This window comes from Notechis scutatus, chromosome 3 (assembly GCF_049901735.1).
Source record: "Notechis scutatus isolate UNSWTSFEM ecotype Mainland chromosome 3, rNotScu1.2, whole genome shotgun sequence".
NCBI classification, from domain to species: domain Eukaryota; kingdom Metazoa; phylum Chordata; class Lepidosauria; order Squamata; family Elapidae; genus Notechis; species Notechis scutatus.
This window is the reverse complement of record NC_142011.1, coordinates 200,759,500-200,780,900: the sequence shown is the minus strand read 5'-3', so window position 1 is coordinate 200,780,900 and position 21,401 is coordinate 200,759,500. Positions and strand designations below refer to the sequence as shown.

The following is a 21,401-nucleotide window of genomic DNA, read 5'->3' as shown; positions in this document are numbered from 1 at the left end:
GGGGGGGGGGGGGGGGGGGGGGGGGGGGGGGGGGGGGGGGGGGGGGGGGGGGGGGGGGGGGGGGGGGGGGGGGGGGGGGGGGGGGGGGGGGGGGGGGGGGGGGGGGGGGGGGGGGGGGGGGGGGGGGGGGGGGGGGCCAAAGTGAGCAGGAGAGGGGGATGGAAACAGGATGGTGGGGGGAGAAGGAGAGGAGAGGGGAAGGAGAAGGGGAATCGGAGGGAGAGGGGGATGGAGACAGGGTGAGGGGAGAAAGGGAAGAGAGGGAAAGGGAGACGGGGAGATAGACAGAGGGAGGGAAAATGGAGATGATGGAGATGGAGAGCAAGAGGGAGTACAATCAGTTGTATTTTGAAGACTAACCAGTTGGACTTCATATCATCTAAGCTGGTGTTTGTCAGTCGTGGCAATTTTAAAATGTGCGGACCTCTCCTCCCATGAATTCTCTCACGCTGGCTGAGGAATTCTGGAAATTGAAGTCCACCTTAAAGTGGCCAAGGTTGAGAAGCACCCTCTAAGCTTAGGACAGGCACAAATCAAATCCTCAACATATTTTGGAAAGGTTTGCATTGAATAGGCCTTTCCTAGAACTATATATCAACAAATAAATGTTCTGTCCTACATATTGGCAAAAAAAAAATCAGAAAATAAAATACAGACTGAATAGTCAAGACCTTGTTGATGATCCAAACTCTGTCAAGGATCTTGGAATACTCATCTTAAATGATCTAAGTGCTAGAGCCCACTGTAACTACATAGCCAAAAAGGCATTAAGAGTTGTTAACCTAATCCTACGTAGCTTTTTCTCTGTAATATCACACTACTAACTAGAGCATACAAAACATTTGCTAGACCAATACTCGAACACAGCTCATCAGTCTGGAACCCACATTACGCATCTGATATTAGCACAGTTGAGAAAATCCAGAAATATTTCACAAGAAGAGTTCTCCACTCCTCTACTCATTGTAGAATACCTTATGCCACCAGACTCAAAATTCTAGACCTAGAAAACCTAGAAGTACGCTGCCTTCGGTCCGATCTAAGTATAGTACATAAAATTATATATTGCAATGTCCTACCTGTCAATGAATACTTCAGCTTCAACCATAACAACACAAGAGCAAACAATAGATACAAACTCAAGGTTAATCGCACCAAACTTGATTGCAGGAAATACAACTTCAGCAACAGAGTGGTCAATGTCTGGAATACTCTACCTGACTCTGTGGTTTCTTCCCCAAACCCCAAAAACTTTAACCTTAGACTGTCTACTATTGACCTCACCCCTTTCCTAAGAGGTCTGTAGGGGGCGTGCATAAGCGCACCAACGTGCTTACCGCCCCTGTCCTATTGTTTCTTTTATGTTTTTTCGTATATGTATCCATGTATTCATAACTATGTTTTTACTTATACCTATCATCCTGTAAACAATTGACAAAAATAAAAAAATAAAATAAAACTAGGGAAGATGCTGGGCAGTCCAGCTTTGATGAAGGTTTGAGCAAAACAGCCACTTGGCAATGCCTCATCGAAAAGCCACACTTTCACCACACTAACTGTGGGCTGGGAGTGATATTATTTTCCTGCCAAAGAGTTATTTTATGACATGCAGAAGTCGGTTCTCCTGAAGTGAAGGCATGTACTTAGGATCATGAATCACATCAAGATAAAGTGATGAGCCTCTTAACAGATAATCAGAGTTGGAAGGGACTTTGTAGGTCATCTAGTCTACCCCCCTTCCCAAGCAGCAGACCCTACACCATTTCTGACAGCTGGGAGTCCAATCTCTTCTTGAAAATCTCAAGTGATGATGCTCCCACAACTTTCAAAGGCAACTTCTGTTCCATGAGTTGATTGTTCTCACTGTCAGAAAGTTTGTCCTTATTTCCAGGTTAAATCTCTCCTTGTTCTGTTTCCACCCATTGTTCCTTGTCTGGCCTTTGGGTGCTTTGGAAAATAGCTTGACCCCTTTCATTTCTGTGGCAACCCCTCAAATATTGGAAGACTGCTATCATGTCTCCCCTGGTCCTTCTCTTCACTAGACCAGCCATGCTTAGTTCCTGTAATTGTTCTTCATGTTCTCAAGTGTCTCTTTTTAACTGAATCGAGTTCAGATGTCAAATCTTTTCATAGTTTCACAATTCCATAATTCCATAAAGAAAACACCCCATCCCTTTTTGAATAGATGGCTAAGGTCATCCTCTGTTGATTCTAAAAACAATCAGTTCCAGGAAGATTTTTGCCTCATTGCCTGAAAGTGGAATTTGAATTCCAATCACCTTTTCATTTGGTTGTTTTTAACTATTTTCTGGGGTTATACTGGGGGTACTAACGGATGATTTGCTGCTCACCATCACAATGTGGGCAGCTATATTAATTCCACAAATAAATAAATATACCTTTTTTCTCCCTCTCCAGGAATATTTTGCAGCATTTCTTCGGTGACAACAAAATTTGGGGGAAAAGAAAGAAAAGAGTACAATGTTGACAGCATCATTAGATTATTATATATTTCTGGGGTCCAGGAAGAATATATCCATACTGATTATTTCACATTTTACATGATGCTCAGCAATATGCAAACTAACATAGGTGCTGCGCGCACACACACACACAACAGAAGCTCTAGTTTCCATACTGTCAAAATATAGAGACATTTTTTAAAACAACAAGTCGCATTTTTGCAAGATGGTTCCATAATTCCTCGATATGCTATCTCTCTTCTTTGAATGAAAGCATCATTCCTCTGGAGCTGTATTCGTTGTTCACCATCTATTGTCAACATTTGACTGATTAAGGCATCAAAGATCTACTGTATGATTTCTTGTAAAAATCACACTTGGAGTGCCGCCCTAAGGGGTGAAATTTTGGGAAAAATGGAAACAAACACAACACGTATAACTTTACTATCTTGGTGCGTTAAAATCCTTCATTCTTATTCTGCTAAATGACACACTTGGGGCAATATTTTTCATCAGTAAGAACTGCTAACATTGCAATCACTTAAATATAAGCCAGAAGTGTACTGCAGTTGCCAAAAAAGCCATGACAGCCGTAGAGGGATAGAACAAGATTACGTAAAGTGCTAATACAACTTTATAATCCCTTGGTAAAGCCACACTTGGAATAATGCATCCAATTTTGGTCACCACAATATAAAAAAGAGGTTGAGACTTTAGAAAAGGTGCAGAGAACAATGTCATGCCCCTGTCGGAGTCTGAATCTGAGGAGGAAGACGAACAGCTGACAGGGAGTGGGAGTGTGGCTCCATTGGCTGTGGAGGAAACTGGGGAAGGGCAAAGTCCGGTTGGGCAGGCCCACCTGCCCTCTTCATCCTGGGGCATGCAGGGAGGAATGGAGAAGAGAGCAATGCGGGTTTCATGGTTTACAGGGGAGGAAAGGGCCCTGATTCTCTTCATTAGCCATACCTGGGAAGAAAGTTTAAAAGAAATGCAGGCTGCATGTGGCAGCTGCTGGGAGCAAATGTGAGTTTATCTTGTGTTGACTTTGTTAATCTGTGTTCCTGGCATCTTTCCAACCATGTTGAGTTTTGCTGTGCCTTCACATCTGGAATTCTTGCTCTTGCACTGTCAAACTAATTACTTCATTTTGCCTTGATTGGACTTATAGTTACAGTTTTTGTTGACCATGTTTGGGACTTCATTCTCTGCCGCCAACGGCTGTTCCTAGGAGAGTTTTTCTGTAGCCAGAAGGTAACCAGGACATTGGGGACAAAGTTGGACCTAATAAAGGGACTCTTATTGATTAGCTGACTGTGTTGTCTTTGTGCCATGCCCTGGGTCATCACATTGAGTAACAAAGATGATTAGGGGACTGGAGGCTAAATCATATGAAGGATGATTGCTGGAACTGATATGTCTAGTTTAATGAAAAGAAGGGCTAGGGGTGACATGGTAGCAATCTTCTAATACTTGAACATAAGAAAAAGGTGGACAACCTATCCTCCAAAGCATCTGAAGGCAAGACAAAAAGCAATGGATGAAAAGTGATCAAGGACAGAACCAACCTAGACATAAGGAGAAATTTTAGAATTAACCAGTGGAGCCACTTGCCTTCAGGAGTTGTGGGTGCTCCATCACTGGAGGTTTTTAAAAAGAGATTGGACAACCATTTGCCTAAAATGATATAGGGTCTCCTGCTTGAGCAGGGGGTTGGACTGGAAGACCTCAAAAGTCCCTTCCAAGTTTGTTATTCTGTTAGGTGATCCTCCAAATTAAGGTAATCTTCTAGTTCAACCTCCCCGCCTGTAGCAGATCCTATACCAGCCCAGACTTTCTTTGGGTTTGATTTTTCTGACCTAACTAGCAGTCTCCCCAACTGACCAGTGGGAAGACACACAAACTGGCATCCAACTAACATGTCTCTTTCACACCTAAACTATGTCACCTCATGGTGTTTGATTCACAGTGATGGGCAAAACGGTCTCTCTGTTTGAAAAGCCCAATGAAATGATGCCAAAATGACAAGCACTGTGACTTCACAAGGGAGGCAAAAAATGTTGTCAGCCAGGAAGAAAGATGAGTGATAATGTTTGCCAGTGGGGAGCCAATTCCTGTATTCACAATGTCTTCTCCTGTAGATCTCTGCTGTGAAAATCCAAAGAAATAGTATGATTCTCACAGGGTGCACACAGGACTTCTTTTCTTTTCCTTCTTTGGATTCTCTTCTTCAAAGTCTCTTTAGAAAACTATGCATCATCTCACATTAAACTAGGGAAGCCAGTCCATCTGTACTTGTGAAGGAGAGATTTATTTATTTATTTTAAAATAGATGTTCCTCTATATATCCAATGGTGAAATGCTAAGATCTTCAAGAAATCTATTTCAAGAACATAAGTAGGTGGGATGATAGTAGGATATCGTTCCTTCACACTCTTCTTTCTTTTCTCTTTCTCCCTTTTCCCCTTTCCCTCCTTTCTTTCCTTCCCTTCCCTCCCTTTCTCCCCATTGTTTTCTTTCTTTCTTTCTTTCTTTCTTTCTTTCTTTCTTTCTTTCTTTCTTTCTTTCTTTCTTTCTTTCTTTCTTTCTTTCTTTCTTTCTTTCCTTCCTTCCTTCCTTCCTTCCTTCCTTCCTTCCTTCCTTCCTTCCTTTTTTCCTTCCATCCTTCTTTCTTTGCTCCCTCCATTTCCTCCCTCCCTCCCTCCCTCCCTTTCTTTCCTTCCTCAGTTCATCCCTCCTTCCTTTCCTTCTTTCCTTCCTTCCATCCATCATTCCCTCCTTCCCCTCCATCTCCCTTCCTTCCTTCATCTCCTCCGTCCCTCCCTCCCCTCCCCTCCTTCTCTCCCTCTCATCCATCCTTCTTTCTGTCCTCCCTCCCTCCCTCCCTCCCTCCCTCTCTCCCTCCCTTCCTTTCTTCCTTCCCTGGCCTCACATCCTGAGTCTTACTAAGAGGAACCCCCCCAAAGGTCACCTGTAAAAGAGCACAGAAATCCGTAACCATTTGGGAAAACCATTTGGCAGAGAGAAAGTAAAAATGGCAAGTGCTGCTTAAAAGCAGCTCTAATGAGCAGAAAAGAAGAGATGGCTAGTTTTATTAGAGGCTCACAGCGTCCCCTGAAAAGTCACACATCAGCTCTCTGCCACTATTTCCATTTCCCCGAAATCTTTTACCTTTAATTTGGAAGGGAAAAAAATGCTACAATGGATCGGGTTTTGGAACAGCTCAGCAGTACAAATTCACAGGAAGCCTCTTTCAGTTCATGAAATTAATGGCATAAAGCTAACAGCTTTCCCGAGAAAATAAAGCAAAGATACGTCTGATTAAATAACTATTTTACTATTTTATATAAATAGCATGAATTCTGGGGCAGCCTTGTAAGATCGGTGATAAGGCACATAGTCCATGCCAACATTTTCATCAGCATTTAGGGCATCGCTGGAACTTCAATTCACAAGCACCGGGGAATTTTCTTTATTTGAAAGCACTTGTTTATTTCTCTGGTCTATTTAATTCTGAGTTGGAGGCTCATCTTGGATGTGACCTGCCTGGAAGATAATTGATTTGGCAGTGAAACTACCTCTTGCTGGGCCCCCTAAAAGAGATGGAAGCAAAAAAAAATGGTTTGGTTGAGATTTCAAGGGAAAGTTAACTAATTTTCATGCGTTTGAAACAGTATGCACACTCCGGACTCAGCCATCCTTGGAAAGTCTCACTTTTCAACATTTTGAAATGCAGCATGCTTGTTCTGCTTTTCCCCCCTTTTCCCTGGATAAAGGGGAAAGTGCACAAAACTACACGAAATTGGAGGAAACAACTTGCGAAACATGCATATGAAGAAAGGCAACACACCAAATGCAGAAAGGCGCATCAGGATTTTACCTGTTTTTCTATTATTATTATTTTAAAATATCAAAACAAAATGGAAATGGACTAATTCACAAAAATGAGAAAATGTGTTTGGGAATTGTGCAGCAGGTATCCAGATGGAGTCGGAGACACTGACATGAACTTGTAGTTTTATTTAAATAAATATATTTTACATCTATATGTATAGCAAACAGGAACATGATGAGGTAAATCACAGAGCCCACAGAAGAAAAAGGCGGGAAAAGAAGGAAACTCCCCCTTTATGCACATAGCAACCAATCACAGTGCAGATTGCCTCATGCAGGGGCTACCACTCACCAACCAACCAAGTCCCAAAGGTGCTTTTTTGTCAGACGGCAACTGGGCATTCTTGTTTTTTCTTTGAAGAGGTTTCACTTCTCATCCAAGAAGCTTCTTTAGTTCTGACTGGATGGTGGGGAATGGAAAGATTTATACCCCTTGCAGATAGCTGGACATTTTCATTCTTTTAGAGAGTTGTTGAACTTTTGGAAAGACCATGACCTGGATGACTGAGAATCTCCATAGACTCTTAACCAATCAACTATAACTGTGTGTTCTGGCTCACTGCACAACCCCTCTACTAAGTTTAAATATCTTAACAAACTGGGAAATCAAACTGATGGATTTTCTATGCCAAGATCTTGGGAAGATTATTTCTCAAAGAATCTTCTGCAGAACATTAGAAGTTCCCCAAAGATACCATTGAAGAGACTCCAGAAGCTTTTTCCAAGATGCAAAGAAGAGAAAAACATTTTTGCAGGTTTTTGAGCTATTTCATGTCACTATTGAAAGAAGTAGCCGAACAGAAATTTGCCAGAAACTTCTCTTCAAATGTCACATTGAATCAATTAAAAAAACAACAATTGGAATATATATATATATATATATATATATATATATATATATATATATATATATATATATATATATATATATATAGGTGAATGTTTGTAATGTTTAACTGAGAAGGCACTGACAATCTTACCACCCTTTGCTTCAACCTGTCTCTGTGGAACTGGCTTTGCAGGGCTCATTATAACCAAGACCAACTATGGAAATAGGAGGGATGCTATGCCAACTTTCTTTCTTGAACAAATCTCACTCCAGATAATAATAGGATTAGCTGTCAGAGGCAGGCTCGCATATTACCAAGTATAATCAATTTGTGAAATGGCAAAGTAAAAAAAAGTATCAACTGAGTTGAGTTCATATATTTTCTTTTTCTTTTTTAAAGAAAAAGTTGTGGGTGCTTCATAAATATATCTACCATGGATGCTTGAGTTTATTTTATTTTATTAACTGTTAGGAATTGGAGAAGGCCCGTCTTCGGAAGACAAAGGAATATTTTAGCTCTATCTAAAAAAAATGCTAAGACGTAGTCAGACGTTTTTGATGGATCACCCCTTTTAATAACTCAGGGCAGAGACATCAAACTTTCTTTATTTTGATTTTTATCCTGCTTTTATTATTTTATAAGTAACTCAAGGCATCAGCAAAACTTAACATTCCTTCCTACCCCTTTTTTCCCACAGAACAACGATTTTGTGCAGTGGGTTAGTCTGAGAGAGAGAGGGACCAAAGTCACCCAGCTGGCTTTCATGCCTAAGGCAGAACTAGAACTCACAGTCTCCTGGTGATTGGCCCAGAGTCACCCATTCAGCTTTTCATGCCTAAGGCAGGACTAGAACTCACAATCTCCTGGCTTCTATACCAGCATCTTAATCTTAACCTTAACTTTAACCAGTAACTTAACCTTATTCAGCATCTTATCCGCTTTAACCCAATCTAAGCTCCAAGAGTTTTCATTTGTCCTGCTAAAAGGGTAATAGAGTAACATCAGTGGAGTGGGGTGTTACCAATGGTGGGATTCAAATTTTTTTTACTACCGGTTCTGTGGGTGGTAGGCTTGGTGGGTGTGGCAGGGGAAGGATACTGTAAAATCTCCAATCAGAGGTGGTATTTGCCAGTTCTCCGAACTACTCAAAATTTCCACTACCAGTTCTCCAGAACTGGTCAGAACCTGCTGAATACCACCTCTGGGTGTTACCAAATGTTGGAAGGAAAATCCATCTGGTTCAGTTCCAAGCTGAGAGAAAGATGCTGGAAACAACATGGAGGCTGATTGGAAAGAAAGTTTAATGATGAAGCAGAACCCCCAGGGTTTGTGATTCTTGTGCAGCTGATTAAATGGTCGAATGAGTGGATGGATCTTTCTAGGTTTCTGTGACTTTGAAGTTTGCCTAAGGCAGGGGTTGGAAATGTGAGAATGTGATTGTTTCAAACGCCTTGTTAATACAAACATACATCTGCATTTTCAGCAAGGGTTCTCACTGCAATTTTCAGATTGAATATTGTGATCTCTTTAATTTTTTTCCACCTTCTTTCTAGCCTTTTCACAGATGATTACAACTAAGTGGGAGTTTTCATAATAGACATAAGACATAAGAATTTATTTGTCATTACACTCGCAAGCGGGTGCAACGAAATGAGGTGCTCTTCCACAAGTAAAACTGGACAAACACCACTAAAAAAGAAAAAAAATTAAACTAAACACAACCAACCATACAATAATCTCTATACAATTTAAAAATGTAAATACCCCACTACTCTCAGCCATTAGACTCCACAAAAATCTTATGACCCTGCATTCAGACTCAAAACTGCACTTGGATAAAAACTGTTCTTAAATCTGGTCGTCCTTGTTCTTAATACCCTGAATCTCCTTCTCGATGGTGATAGTTCAAAGAGCTGATGTCCCGGATGAGAGGAGTCATTCAATATGTTAAGTATCTTCCTCTTACATCTATTCCTATACAGTTCTTCCAAAGAGGGGAGTGAGCAGCCAATGATGTTTTGGGCCGTCTTGATCACCCTCTGAATTGCCTTTTTCTCTGCCACTGTGCAGCTCGAGAACCATACACAGAGACAGTAGGATAATATACTCTCAATTGAACTCCGATAGAAGGTAGTTAATAGACTCTCAGCCAGTTGTTGTTTCCTAAGAATCCTTAGTAAATACAACCGTTGTTGTGCCTTCTTAATTAAAGCAGCGGTGTTTGCACTCCAGGTCAGGTCATTTGTAATGATGGTCCCGAGAAACTTACATTCAACCACCTGTTCCACACGAACTCCCTCTATATACAGTGGCTGAATGTCTGCTCTTTTTCTATAGTCCACTATAACCTCCTTAGTCTTCTTAATATTAAATAGAAGATTATTATTTTTGCACCAGCGGGATAGCTGTAATACCTCATCCCGATATGCAGACTCATCATCCCCAGAAATAAGTCCTACAAGCGTAGTATCGTCTGCAAATTTCATTATCCTATTGTTGGGATGTTTATTTGTGCAATCAGATGAATAGATGGAGAACAGTAGTGGACTAAGGACACAACCTTGTGGAGTGCCAATGCTAAGTGTCTTGACAGTAGAAGTATAATCATTCAGTTTAACTCTTTGTGGGCGATTTGTTAAAAAATCCAATATCCCTAAACAAATAGAATCTGGAAAATCTAGATCTTTGAGCTTGGCTATTAATCTGTGCGGTATGATGGTATTGAAAGCAGAACTAAAATCTGCGAACAACATTCTTACATAATTCCCCGGTGTTTCCAAATGGGATAAGACCATGTGAAGCACAGTAATAATTGCATCCTCGGTTGATCTATTTTCTTTGTAAGCAAACTGAAGCCCATCAAAGGAATCGGGAAGGCAGGAAATAATATAATTTCGAACTAGCTGCTCAAAGCACTTCATTAAGATGGAAGTTAGTGCCACCGGCCTATAGTCGCTCGGACCATTTGTAGGCAACTTTTTAGGCAGTGGAACGATGGTGGAAGCCTTGAGATACACAGGAACCACACATTGTGTCAAGGATCGATTAAAAATTTCGGTCCATACCCCAGCTAACTGATCAGCACAATCTTTTACCACCCAACCAGGAATTGAGTCGGGCCCAGCTGACTTTCTGGAATTAACCACCTTCATTGTCTGCCTCACATCTTGCTCATTCACAATGAAGGGGAGGCTCTGCTGAGTAAATGATGGCAAAGGGACAGTTTCAGTTTGATGGATCTCAAATCGAGCAAAAAAGTTGTTCAACTCCTCAACCACCACCACACTACCATCCGAAGAGACCTTTTTTGCTTTATAGTTCGTTAGTTGTTGAACCCCCTGCCAAACTTGCCTCATGTTATTACTGAGAAAGCAATCTTCAATTCTCCTCTTATATTCGGCCTTAGCTTGCTTAATGCCTCTCCTTAAGTTCGTTCTTGCAGCACTATAATCTAGATCATTCCCAGACTTAAAAGCCTTATTTCTTGCGTACAGCAAGCATCTAACCTTCCCGGTCATCCAAGGTTTTTGATTAGGATAAACCCGGATTCGTTTATCCACCGTGACAGTATCAATACAGTGTGCCATATACCCTAACACCGCAGCCGTGTGATCATCGAGATCAGGATGATCAAAAACTTCCCAGTTTGTCTGTTCGAAGCAGTCCTTTAGCTGCTCCATAGCTCCCTCTGGCCAGCTTTTCACCGTCTTGACTACCGACCCTGCCTGTTTTCTCAGAGGAATATACTCCAGGGCTAAAAGCAGGGACAAGTGATCCGACTGGCCCAGATGTGGTAATTGTAATACCCTGTATCCATTTACAATATTCGTGTAGACTTTATCCAAGGTGTTCGACCCCCTAGTAGCACACCTTATATGTTGATAGAATTTAGGGAGGACCACATGAAGATCCACATGATTAAAATCTCCTGCAATAATGTATACAGCATCTGGAAATTTGCTTTGCAAGTTGCCAATTTCATCACCCAGGAAGCCCAGAGCCAAATCTACATTTGCATCCGGCGGAATGTAAACAGCAAGAATAATAACAATGCTGAATTCCCGTGGAAGATAGAAGGGTCTGCATCTCACAGACAGATATTCCAGCTCCAAAGAGCAGTGACGTGTTATAACCTCTGAGTTTGTACACCAAGTCTCTTTAACAAACATACACACTCCACCTCCTCTGCACTTCCCCACATTTTTGTCTCTGTCCAGACGATGTAATAAAAAACCGTCCATCTCAATGACAATGTCCGGAATAGTGGGGTTCAACCAGGTTTCGGTGATTAACAACACACAACAGCTTTTCACGAACTTACTTGAAGAGACCTGTAACCTGTAATAGCTTTGTAACACAAAAATGTGACCGTCTGATGCAAATTTGGAGCTGTTTCTTATTTGGAAATATAGCAGCAAGCTTTTAATAGGATTCCACATGTTGTTGGTTTTGTTTTCCACAGCCATGTTTTTAAAACACAATCTCACAATCAAAATTTTCAGCAACTATTCTGTAAGTTTCACTAAATGTCCAAAGAAATACTGAAGAATCCCAGAAGGACACAAGACAACAACAAAGATGCCAAGTTCTACAATGTGACAATTAGGAAAACTAACCACATAATTTTAACTAACACCCTGAATCAATGTTTCTTGACAATTTTAAACTGTGTGGATTTCAACTCCCAGAATTCCCCAGCCAACATGCTTTGCTGGGGAATTCTGGGAGTTGTAATCCGCACAGCTTAAAATTACCAAGGGTTCAGAAACTGTGTCTTGAACAAAAAAGAAAGAAAGAAAGAAAGCTCTGTGTTTGAAGAGATCATCTCTATAGTACCCTTCTTGTTTTTGTGACCTTCTCTTTCAGGTCATCAGTAGAATTTCCATTGACATCTATAGCCAACTTTTAAATTTTCCTTAAGTGTCTTCCATTTTAGATTTCCAGGAATGCTAGCAAATATTTGAAAGAATTGACTTCTTCTCAGAAAGAATGACCAAATGAGGCCAAACTAGATCCTATGATTGCCACCAACTGAAGAAAAATAAAGAAAGTTTAGTGGGTCATAAAAAGAGTGGCAAAACAGCCATTGAACTATTTTATCTCTAAGCACCATTGTTAAGAAATGCCAGCATCGAAATCAAAGTCCAATTCTTGCAAAAGCAAGCTTTTGTCATCATCCTAAGTCATACCTCAAAGGGCACAATCACTTTTTTCACTTCACAAATCCCACAATGTCCAATTCCATCCCTTTTAATGCTGAAGAATCTTCCCTAATGGGAGAAGACTCGGTGACTCAACAAGGTGAACTTATTTCGCCCAGCCTTGGCATTCAAAACCATGAAAATCAATCAAATCAAGACAAAAGGAATCAACTGTCCTGCCAATATGTCCAGTTCCCATTAACACTTCCCGATTGTTTCTGATCTCTCTTGTTTAAGGCTGCATTTGATCTCTAAAGAAGATAAATGTAGAAGATTGGTTCCTGGATACTGGAGGAGATTGAAAATGGTAGCTCACTTCTTTAGCCCACAGGATGGGTGTCTATCTGGATGGAAAGATGGAGGGAGAGATGGGGATGGATGAACAGATGATGGATCAATGAAAGGAGGGAGGGATAGAGGGATGGAGGAAAGGAGATGGATTGAGAGAGAGATAGCTGGAGGGATGGAGGGATGGAAGGTGGGGGATGGAGGGGTAGAGTAATGGATCAATTCTGAAGAGGACATTGTTCTTGGAAGTGTTGGAGAATGCACTGAGGTTGATTCCACCAGTAGAAAGGAAGTGACCACAAGGAAGATAGGAGGTTGCCTATCTTATTTTTTTTTATTGTATTTGATTTCACTTTATGATTAATGCAAACTTTGAGGCATACAAAGTTGAGGCAGTGTAGAAATGTCATAGCGAATAAATAAAGCAATGGAGTTTCTTCTGCTACCATTGGAGACAATTGGAGTATTGTCTCTTGCCCAAACTTTCTGGAATCAAATCAAAACATTCTGATAAACACACTCCTGCACATAGGAATATGAACTTTTTTGCAAGCTTAAGTCACAACTGCAGCCTTTCAGCTGCTCATGTAGTCTTCATCCCTACAGTAGATTTATTCTGAAAAGGCATGCAACCCCCAAATGAATTCTGCATGGATAGCATAGAACAATAATATTAATAACTAAAGGAGAATATTTGTAGCTCAGTTGAAATGTGGTATCCTTGATGCTCTCTGAGCCTGGTTGTTTTCTTATAGATGTTTCATGAGCTAAACTAGGTAACATCATCAGTGCCTCTCAACAATAATACTGGCACAGCAAGGGACATCTATTAGAATAGAGTAGAGTGGAGTGGAGTGGAGTGGAGTGGAGTAGAGTAGAGTAGAGTAGAGTAGAGTAGAGTAGAGTAGAGTAGAGTAGAGTAGAGTAGAGTAGAGTAGAGAATTGGAAGGGAGTTTGGAGGTCTTCAAGACAAATTCCTTGTGTGTCCAATCACACTTGGCCAATAACAAATTCTATTCTATTCTATTCTATTCTATTCTATTCTATTCTATTCTATTCTATTCTATTCTATTCTATTCTATTCTATTCTATTCTATCTTATTTTTTAGGGGAAGGATACTGTAAAATCTCCAGTCAGAGGTGATTCTATTCTATTCTATTCTATTCTATTCTATTCTATTCTATTCTATTCTATTCTATTCTATTCTATTCTATTCTATTCCATTCCATTCCATTCCATTCCATTCCAACCCCCTGCTTAGGCAGGAAACCCTATATCATTTCAGACAAATGGTTATCCAATCTCTTCTTAAAAATTTCGGTGTTGGAGCATTTATAACTTCTGGAGGCAAGTTGTTCCACTGATTAATTGTTCTAACAGTCAGGAAATTTCTCCTTAGTTCTAGGTTGCTTCCCTCCTTGATTAGTTTCCACCTACTGCTTCTTGTCTTGCCCTCAGGTGCTTTGGAGAATAGCCTAACTCCTCTTCTTTGTGGCAGCCCCTGAGATATTGGAAAACTGCTATCATGTCACTCCTAGTTCTTCTTTTCATCCAACTTTTCATCCATACCCAATTCCTGCAACTGTTCTTTATATGTTTTAGCCTCCAGTCCAGTAGTGAGATTCAATTTTTTTTTACTACCGGTTCTGTGAGTGTGGCTTGATGGGTGTGATAGGGGAAGGATACTGTAAAATCTCCAGTCAGAGGTGATATTTGCCAGTTCTCTCAACTACTCAAAACTTCCCCTACCGGTTCTCCAAAACTGGTCAGAACCTGCTGAATACCACCTCTGCTTCAGTCCCCTAATCCTCTTGGTTGCTCTTTTCTGCACTCTTTCTAGGGTCTCAACATCTTTTTTTACATCATGCCAACCAAAACTGGATGCAGCATTCCAAGTGTGGGCTTAGCAAGGCATTATAAAGGCATATGAACACTTCATGCAATCTCGATTCTATCCCTCTGTTTATTAATTTTTATTGGAGATAGAGCAAGAGATGGATAGATTCTTTACACCATGCCAACAGAGCCCTTTGGTGCTGGAAACAGGACAAGCCTGCAAACTTTATCGATTCTATCCTTCCTCATAGATAAAGATCTAAGCTTCCCTCTGATCTTGGCAAGCAGAAGAAAGACTGACTGCAGAAATGCAAAGGAGGAAGTGTTTGTAAATCAGTTACAATAGAATCTCAATGAACCCCCGTCCAGTTATCCAACACCCTTGCGGCGGGTAGCTTCTGCTGTAACCTAAGCGTACCCATCCTGGACCATTGTGATGTGTGGGCCCACATGGAGCTGAAACGGGGAGAATCACAGGAGGCACTGAAGCCTGACCTTCCGCAGGAAGGAGAATTCTAATTGCAAGCATTGATTTGATCAAGCAGCGAGGTAGGTAGGTAGCACAAACACTGTTTCCCCGGCTAAATTGTGATTCTTATGTTTCCCTCCCTCCTTTCTTTCTTTCTTTCTTTCTTTCTTTCTTTCTTTCTTTCTTTCTTTCTTTCTTTCTTTCTTTCTTTCCTTCCTTCCTTCCTTCCTTCCTTCCTTCCTTCCTTCCTTCCTTCCTTCCTTCCTTCCTTCCTTCCTTCCTTCCTTTCTTTCTTTCTTTCTTTCTTTCTTTCTTTCTTTCTTTCTTTCTTTCTTTCTACAATTCAGGGCATAGCACCTCATGCAAACACTTGACCTTCTGGTTTAAAACCCTCAGTTCTTCAACTAGACGGCACGAAAATATAGCCATGGCTACAATTCACTGCCTCTAGCTTTGGAATGCTTTTTTAAAATAAATCAATATAATAAATTCATATGCACTTTTCTGCCTTCCGTTGAATCAGACACGATTGAACAGACGGAAGGAAAAAGCGCATATGGATTTATTCTAAAGTTGAACAGCATTTCTCAAAATCAGCCTGAGCTAGTTCAGCTTTTCAACTAAGTTTGATCATGAAAGTAAAAATCCTCTCAAACCAACTAGGATTTTTGTTGGACAGCCCAGTTTATTTATTTTATTTTATTTATTATTTTATTTGTCAAACATGTGTTAGATAACAGATATAATTAGAACATGATTATGATTACATGAAACGGGTACAAATAAAAAAGAAACAATAGGACAGGGACGGTAGGCACGTTGGTGCGCTTATGCACACCCCTTATAGACCTCTTAGGAATGGGGTGAGGTTAACAGTACACAGTTTAAGGTTAAAGTTTTTGGGGTTGGGGGAAGAGACCAAAGAATCAGGTACTGCATTCCAGGCATTGACCACTCTGTTGCTGAAGTCGTATTTTCTGCAATCCAGTTTGGAGCAGTTTACCTTAAGTTTGTATCTATTATGTGCTTACGTATTGTTGTGATTGAAGCTGAAGTAGTCATTGACAGGTAGGGCATTGTAGCAGATAATTTTATGTACTACGCTTAGGTCAGACCGAAGGCGGTGTAGTTCTAGGTTGTCTAAGCCCAAAATTTCAAGTCTGGTGGTATAAGGTATTCTGTTGCGAGCAGAAGATTAGAGGACTCTTCTCATGAAATATCTCTGGATAATTTCACATCCAGATACTAAGTTGGATCTGGCTGTGCTTGGCTTTCTTTTAGGACATAACGCAAGCTAATCTGAGGGCCACCCACAAACTGTTATTAAGTTGGTGAATGCTGTACCAGGGTCTCCAACCTTGGCAACTTTAAGACTTGTGGACTTCAACTCCCAGAATTCCTCAGTCAGCAAAGCTGACTGAGGAATTCTGGGAGTTAATCCCTGAAGTGCCAAGGTGAGACCTGCCAATGCAAGAATATGCAGCCTATGGGAGTTTCAAAGAAGAACCTCCATCCAGAAGTTCTCCTATTGACCTCCCATTGAGTTTGGGATATACAAATTGTCAACTCATTAAATATTTCAACTTTTTAGAGTTGCCAACAGAAAGGGAGGGGGGGGGAAGGGCTTGAATGAGCAGTGCGGCAGCTTGGAAACCAAAAGTGCATTCCATAACTAGTTTTCAAAGATAGTAACTAGGTGACTGAAGTTTCTGCCACACAAATATCTAACTGGAGAACATGATTGAGGACTCTTGGCTATGGATTGGAGAATATGAATTCTGATACACCCAGGGGGTGGGGAAAAACCAGGGTCAAGGCTAACAATGAATTATGTGTCTCAGAGTCGGCTACACCCAGGCAGTGCCAGACATGTTAACTCCCAATAAATCCTTTTGAAGTTTTGGAAGTTTAGCTCGAGACTCATGATTTAATTGGGGTAACTGCCGGAATCCTGACAGAAATATCTTTTCATTGATTCCAAAATTGGTTGAGCTCTCTGGACACACTCGAAGAGAGCATCCATGGCACATATATAGGTGGTGCCTGGCTCAATAGGAGGGAGAAGAAGCAATGGGTAGAAACTAATCAAGGAGAGAAGCAACTTAGAACTAAGGATAAATTTCCTGACAGAGCAACTAATCAGTGGAATAACTTGCTTCCAGAAGTTGTGAATGCACCAACACTGGAAATTTTTAAGGAGAGAGTGGACAACCATTTGTCTGAAATAGTATAGGGCTTCCTGGCTAAGCAGATGTTGGACTAGAAGACCTCCAAGGTCCTTTCCAACTCTGTTATTCTGTTAAGACTTTCCAGACAACTTAAGTCCAGATCCCCCTTGCCCCTTGTCACCATGCCCAGGAATGTTAAAGCTTTCCTAAGGCAGCATACAAATAAAGACCAATCAAGTTCCTCCTTTACCAACAGGCAAGTGATATAAAGACAAAATAAAGTAAGGGTCTTCAAACTTGGCAAGTTTAAGACTTGTGGACTTCAACTCCCAGAATACCTGAGCTAACATGACTGGAGGAGGAATTCTGGGAGTTGAAGTCCACAAGTCTTAAAGCTGTCAAGTTTGGAGACCCCTGAAACAAAGGCACAGAAATTTGTTGAGCCTGCCTGCCTTCTGCTCTCTGGGAGTGTCTCCTCCCAAGATCTGAAGGTCTCCCATTCTGATGATCTTAAGAAAGTTATTAAAAACCTGGTCTGTCTTTTCATAGCTTAACCACAATGAGCTTTATTGCTGCCTGTCCAGAAGCCACCAAGAAAGCCTTCTGTGTGTTTTTCTGCTTCACAGCAGCAGACTCATAGCTATGGTGTTGCACCTCAGCTCAGCCAAATGGCCCGTATTCAAATAGCTTGCCACACACTGACATTCACAACAAAACGGCCTCAGTAATTAACTAAAATTTCACCTCCCCTCTGACAAGGACGAAGGTGGGCTGCCCAATGAACAATAAGTGGGGTTTTTCCCCCCCTGATTTTGAATTGAAATGTCAGTTTGATTTGAGGTCACGTCCTGGTGATGCCCTAGACTTTTAATTAAAGCCTTTTATTGAATGTCTACCAGAAGAACTGAGCGAAATAATGAAGGGAATGTATCCTCTGATTGCCAGGAGCTTGTCACATTCCAAGTCAATTGTTAGGTCTGAAGAGTTGGGAGAGAGTATTTTTGAGTTCAAAAGGATAAGCTGCCCTGTCTTAGTCACATACATCCCTCCATAATTATACATAATGGCTCAGTTTTAAAAAAAAAACCTACAAAAACAAAACATAATTACAGCACTTAGATATAATGGGCACAGTCACTTAACTTACCCAGATCCCTCTTTTAAGCTTCCGGTAGATAGTATTTATCAAGTGTGTATGATAGAAATGGAATGTTCTTTTAAAAAAGAATTGTCAGTGGTAAGAAAGTCAGATGTAGGAGAATATTTATAGCTCAGGGTTAAAATGAGTTTTCTGTGAGCTTGGTTGTTTTCTTGCAGACACTTCATTACCAAACTAGGTAACACCATCAGTGCTAAGAGAGAGTGGAGTTTGTTTTCAGTTTATATTCTAGCGGCTTAACCTGGCAGTATTTGTGGGATTGGCCTTAGATCAGTGGTCGCGAACCGGTGGGCCACGGCCCACGGGTGGGCCATGAGAAAATTTTGGTGGGCTGCAGAGAAATCTCATCCCCAGAGCACTCCCCCCCCCCAAAGCAATTAATCCAGGCTGTGCAGAACAAACTTGCCTGCTAAATTGCTATTTTTCCTTTTTCCAACCATCATCTGTTCTGCTGTGCCGGGAGATTTAGATTAGCTAGGAAGCAGGAAATGGTTGGATTTCTTGCTTTCTAGCTAGTCTTTAGATCTTCGGTTCTGCTTTTAAGTACAGACGAACCTCCCTTAGGACTGAAGGTTCTATTATTCAGTGCAGACTCACGGCAAGCAAATTTGAGAGACTGAACTAGCCGATGGCAGATAGATAGATCACTGAATGATTCTGTGAGCAACTCAATCTGCCTGCCTGCTTTGCCTGGTTTTGGGTAAAAGTTGCTCTTTTCTTAAATAAATATTTCAACATTTACATACATGGTGTGTTGTGAGTTAATTTTGTGAGTTTGCTTGCAAGCAAATTTTATGTGACAGTCTGAGTTAGCCAATGGCAGATAGATAGGTTTCTGAAGGAATCTGTGATTCTGTGAGCAACTCAATCTGCCTGCCTGCTTTGTCTGATTTTGGGTAAAAGTTGCTCTTTTTTTTATAAAACAATTCAATATTTATATAAATATTTACAATATTTACATACAAGCCATGCCCAGCCAGTCACATGACGACCAAGCCACACTTGCAAATTAAGCCACGCCCATAGAACTGGTTAGCAGTCCCTGGGATTTAAAATTATGAGTTTGATGGTCCCTGAGGTCCAAAAAGTTGGTGACCCCTACCTTAGAGGTTCTTTGGTTGGGTTGTTTACTGTTAGCTTCTTTGACAGTTCCTTAATTGGAGTATTGTTTACTTTATGATTATTCATCTGATGTTAATCTTGGTGTTAATCTCTACTCATCTGGGTATTGGTTGTTGGTGTGTGTGTGGGGTCTTTTTGTTCTCTTTTTGGCTTGTAGATTGTCTCTTTTGAATATATGTAGATGTAGTTTATGTCTATGTGCCTATTGATGGTTGATTTGTCAGAGTTCCAGGCTTCCAGGAATATTCTAGCAATTTTGGACTTGGTTTAGTCTAAGATAATCACAGTTTCCCAGTTGAAACTATGGTCTGTCCATGGCTTGTGAAAATAAAGTTTTCATCATGTCTCCTGACTGCTAGTTGGTGTTCATGGACATGTTCTGCTGGTCTTCTGCTGCCATGCCCTTGGTAGAGTTGGACTTTGAAGGGAGAGGAGGAACAGCCGACAGGGATGGAGGTGTGGCTCTGGAAGTTGTGGAGGAGGCTGGGGAAAGGCAGAGGCTGGCTGGACAGTCAGAGGAAGAACCAGGCCCATCCCCTTTGCATCCTAGGACATGCAGGGAGGAAGGGAGAAGGCAACAACTTGGCTCACGAGAGAGGAAGCAGCCATGATCCTCCTCATTGGTTGCAGCTGGGGAGACTAGTATATAAGAGAGATGATTACAACACAGCGTTGCCAGAAGCAAAGTGTGTGTTATTTTGGGCTGAAGTTATCTTGGTTGGTGTCCCTTGAATTTGGTAATTACTTATCCTGGTCCATTGTGGAACTTTCGTCATTGTAGTTTGTTTGGTTTTTTATTTCACATCTATCTGCTCATTAAGTTCAGACTGTATTGTTTTCTTTTGAAGACTACTTTTGAGTATGTTTTATTTCCAACTGAGAATTATTGAACAGTGGGGCAAAGTTGGAGGCATTAAAGGACATTTATTTACGTTTTGGATTTTGTTATGTTCGTATTACACTCTGGGTCATCACATCTGCCTATTTGTGCTACATAGCAGCTGTTGCAGTCATTATACTATATGCTGTAGATGACTCCTGGTTTTTTTCTTCTTCTGGGGCTTCTGGGTCTTTTGGTTTACTTAAGTTGTTTTGGAGGGGTTTAGTTGATTTGTGTGCTATGCTGATGCCATGCGATGTAATAATCTGTTAGTGGTTTCTGGGATGGTTTGGATGTATGGTAGTGCTCTCCTTTTACAGTTTGGGTTGGTTGTGCTATATTGAGTTTGATTCCTTTGAAGATGTTGTTAATGGTAAGGGTCAACATCAAGAACATCTTCAAAGGAATCAAACCGACAAGGGAAGAAAACAACGACATGCTACCCTTCTTGTATATCCTCACCAGCAGAGAAAGCTAGAAACACAGGTCTACTGAAGAACCACCCACACCAACCAAGTGCTCCATTACCAAAGTAATAACCTACTTCCCACAGGAGAAGCTGTGGATGAACATTATTTAGATGAGTCCAAACACATTGCAGCAATCCTGAACATCAGGGAAAGGATCATCTATATAACATCTTCCAAGAAAACAAATATCTATCCAACTTCATCATCACAATTAGCAACCAGGACGAACCACACCTTGCTTAAAATATAAATAGGAGGCAAAGGTTGAGAGAATTTCATGGAATGGAAGAACATATTGTCCTTGCTGAAATCCAGCATGAATTTTATGTCAGGGCTGGCAAACTGAAACGGAAATCAAGAAGTCATCTGATGAAATGATAGGAGTGGTGCGGTGATCTAGAGGTAGGTCTCTCACCTCATAATCAGGAGGCTGTGAGTTCGATCCTAGGTAGAGGCAGGTATTTCTTTCTCTGGGTGCAATGAGAATAGATCTGCTGAACAAAACTCCGTATTGGTTGCAGGAAGGGTATCCGGCCAGTAAACACTCTGCTCCATTCAGTTGCCCAGATTCCATTCCCGCAAAGGATTATGGAATCGTTAAAAGAAGATGATGATCTGATGAGA

At 41.0% G+C, this 21,401-nt stretch overlaps 1 long non-coding RNA gene across 1 annotated transcript in view; it reads left to right on the top strand.

The window, feature by feature from the left end:
* The window catches only part of LOC148131556 (uncharacterized), a 48,859-nt gene extending 27,794 nt beyond the window's left edge, over positions 1–21,065 (top strand). Inside the window, exons 2-3 of the long non-coding RNA XR_015748396.1 lie at positions 14,761–15,058; positions 20,861–21,065. This is a non-coding gene — a long non-coding RNA (uncharacterized LOC148131556). The remainder of the gene's footprint in view (positions 1–14,760; positions 15,059–20,860) is intronic.
* The last annotated feature ends 336 nt before the right edge of the window (positions 21,066–21,401 follow it).